The sequence below is a fragment of the Mus caroli genome, chromosome 14, assembly GCF_900094665.2.
Source record: "Mus caroli chromosome 14, CAROLI_EIJ_v1.1, whole genome shotgun sequence".
Lineage (NCBI taxonomy): Eukaryota > Metazoa > Chordata > Mammalia > Rodentia > Muridae > Mus > Mus caroli.
Window position 1 is genome coordinate 86,505,018 of NC_034583.1, and position 4,226 is coordinate 86,509,243.

Genomic DNA, 4,226 nt, shown 5'->3' on the forward strand with positions numbered 1-4,226 from the left:
TTTTGTTTTCTTTTTGTATACTCTAATTATGAAACATATATAGTGCAAAATAAAGCTTCTTTTAATGACATTTCAAAGCTTCTTAATGAAATTTCTAAAAGTAACTGTTTTCTTGGTAATTTTAATTTTATGTATTCCCAATAAATACACATTATTGTGCGGAGATTAGTAACTATCCTTAATGAGAACATTAGCCAATATAATACCTTTGCTATTATTAGGATAAAGTCCTGTGCCTCGTGCTTAAGAACCAGCTTTTCAGATGTTTCTTAAAGGGTATCTATAATCAGAATTCAACGTGAAATGTCAAAAGTGACCATGGAATTTTCCATGGCAGTATTTAACTCATCCCAGAAGTCACACTTCAGCAAAAATTAAAATGATGTGATCATATTCTCGCTTTGTCTCTACAGTAAATGACACTATTGGAGAAATGATCAAACAGTGATTTCAAAGTCACTGAGGCAGTGAAATGAACTTTATCTTCTTCCCTCACTGACAGTCAGTGAACTATGAAAATCTACATCTTATTTCTTGAAGTGTTCAGGATATGAGTTGAAACAGAGCTCTTGTAACTCAGCCGGGTGCACAAGGTTATTTCTCTAATATTTCAAAAGTTTTTGAGGACAAATAAATGTGAGGACAGCCGTTTATATATATGATATGTCTGTCTGTCTTTCTTCCAGAATATGACAGAGAATATGATCAATATATATATATAGTCTGTTCAATGATGCAAGCGGTACAGATGTCGGTTTTTGGTTTTTTGGGTGTTTTTTATTTTGTTTTTTTTGGGTTTTTTTTTTTTTTTTTTTGGTTTTTCGAGACAGGGTTTCTCTGTGTAGCCCAGGCTGTCCTGGAACTCACTTTGTAGACCAGGCTGGCCTTCAACTCAGAAATCTGCCTGCCTCTGCCTCCCGAGTGCTGGAATTAAAGGCGTGCGCCAACACTGCCAGCCAGATGTCAGTTTTTATTTCTCTTACTTTAAGTAACTGTCATCATATGATGGTGGCAAAACGATCATATTTGTGGTTAACAGTGTCAGTGTGACTAACTCTTACTTTTAATATTAAAAACGGAGTTGTCTTGTGCCAGATGCTTCACAGTCCTTTGAAGGTGTGCTGACACAAGTGTTTTTACTTTGTCTTCCTCCTTTCTGCACTTCTGCTTTGTTTATGCAAATATGAGAAGCAAGGGATTCTTCCTTGTCTCCAAGGGAACTAAGCTAGAGGCTATGTCAACAATGAAACAGAAATCCCAGCGACAAAGGGTTCCTTCCATAAAGGGGAGAAGCCACACTAATCATGCAGTTCACACAGTCAGCTTGTTGTGAAACTAAAACGTATATTTGCCTTTCTTATCAGTGATAGTTTTATGTTGGTGCGTCTAATACTTAATCCCAAATGAAATAAATAGCATCTAGGCATGACAATAATGATATGAGGATATAGAATTTAGTATTGAAATTTTAACATTGTTACACAGATATGGAAAAAATTTAGAGTGTACCTACTGTGTTTATTGATTGATGAAGGCAATCAAGAAACATATGTTGAATATTGCGATGAAACTTCTGCACAGAATGTAATCTAAAAATCCAGAAAAAAGTCACACATATTTGTGTCTTCATGCTTATATTATTAGGGGATAAGGGTTAAGGTATCCTTTCCTGAAATTGTGCTAGGGACCATCAGTATTAATGATAACTGTATTCAAAGACAGTGCCAAATACTGAAGTTCCTGTACTCCAGTCCCTTACTAACTCAATAGAAAGAAGGGAAGGAGGGAGAGAGAACAGAAAAGGGGGAAAGATGAGTTTAAAGTCATTGTTTGCTGTAATGTCAGTACATGGGTGGTGGCAGTGAAATGGTGCACAGGGAAGATCTTTGTAAGCGCAATGTCCCTGCTATTAAAAGATTACATCAAACTTTGCCAAGAAGAAAATAAAACTTGAAGATAATGATCACTATGTTCTCATTAAAACATTTCTTCCTCCTCTAGGGTTTTTGAAAGCAGAACAGAACCAATATATATTTTACAAACAGAACTTTCTTATTTCTTCATGATCGCCATGCACTGTGCAATTCATTTGAATTTTGTTTCTTATTTATGGCTCAATTTTGTGTCTTCCCTATTTGCTACTGAAGGTTACTTTATAAAGTCTTTCAAATATACAACTTAATGAGTACTTCTGCTTCTAGTTTTAGTGTTCATCATGAACAATGTTCCAAACAATTCAGGGAAACAGCCTTTTATTACCTACTGTCATTTAAAGATAAACCAGGCCTCTGTTATTAGAGGAAATTGGATGTCTTTTTCAATCAGATATGGGGAGAATATAATTCTTCAGAGTAAATATCATTTAGTTTAAAACAGAAGTATGCATACAATTAAATTACAATTATCTAAGCCAAACTGTTTCATTTTCTCTACACATAGAACAGAGATATTGAAATTAAAGTGATATTTAACAGGTATTTTAAAATAATATTTAATTAAACACAATACTCTAGTATTTCTAATAAATGAATTATTTATGTTTATTCAGCATTATTTGGTGACAAATACTATAATAAGCCATGCTAATGGAATTATGTTGTTTTTTCCAGAGAGGCATTTGAACATTTGTTTGTTTATTTATTTGCTTCGTAGAACAAATGAACTAATGATAGAATGATTTTAAAGGGAAAAATGAAGAAATTAAAAACAACCATAATAAACAAATACAATAATAATTTAATGTAGTTTTCATCAACAATTTATTATAGCTATGTTTTTCCTAATAGTGTATAGTAATACAAAACTGTGAGAGATAGCTTTGAATTTATTCAGATGTGATTTTGTTTACCAAAAAGTACCAGTAATTTTCTTAACAATAATAAATTGTCAACAGTAGAAAAAGATGGTTCAAAATTTATTCTATTCAGAAAATTATACATGTTTACTTTTCATCTTATCTGAAACTATTATGATTATTTTCCTATGAACCCTTGTTAGTATTTAAACCTTAGGTTCAAATTTAATGCCTTAATAATTAAGACAAATATCTTGATTTTTATTGTCTTTTGTATATATACAAAATGTATGCACACACACACATATATGCAGACATAATATATATATTATATATTATATATTATATATATATATATTCATATATATATATATATGAATATATATATATATATATATATTCATAAAGATGTATGTTTTAAAACTGACCATTAGGCACTAGAGCACCAATCGGTGTGTTCTTCTTTGGAAGAGAAAACAATAAGATACTTCTCCTAGGGTAGAGACTAGAGGTGGCAGATCATGTTCCTATGGGACTGGGGCTCAAGTGAGAGATCTCTTCCTGACTCCTAAGCTCTGGATTTCCTTTGTGATACCATTCCTCTATGCACACTCAACCGTGACACTGAAAACAGAAGCAAGCTCTCGGTTTTGTTGTTGTTGTTGTTGCTGCTGTTTTGCTTTTTAAGAAATTTCTTAGTCCACATGTCTTCAATTATTATTTCATTCAACAGTAAGTTTTTCTGTAGATGCATCAACTCTATAGATAATCACAGTGGAAATTAAAGCTTTGATGGTAATATTTAAGTGACACAGACAGTAGCATCACTTAAAAATGGTACAGGACTCAACTTTGAAGAAAAGATATTCTACTAGCCAAAATATAGATGGTATAATTATTCCCACAATTTACAATGGTTTAGAAATTTCAGACATTATTCATTGCGAGTTGTTCTTCAATAAAATGAGACCAAAAGGAATCTTACTTTAGGCTTTGATTGTGTGTGTGTGTAACAATTTCTACTTTGGCTAATCTTTTACTCTTCTTGATGCTATCTCTCTGTACGTATAAATATTTTGTAGAATGTAGTATATACTTCTAATATACAAATATTTTATTTGCATTTTTTTAATTTATTTTTATTAGGTATTTTCCTCGTTTACATTTTCAATGCTATCCCAAAAACCCCCATACCCATCAATCCCCTACCCACCCACTCCCCCTTTTTGGCCCTGGGGCATATAAAGTTTGCATGTCCAATGGGCCTCTCTTTCCAGTGATGGCCGACTAGGNCATCTTTTGATACATATGCACCTAGAGTCAAGAGCTCCAGGGTACTGGTTAGTTCATAATGTTGTTCCACCCATAGGGTTGCGGATACCTTCAGCTCCTTCGTACTTTCTCCAGCTCCTCCATTGGGGGCCCTGTGATC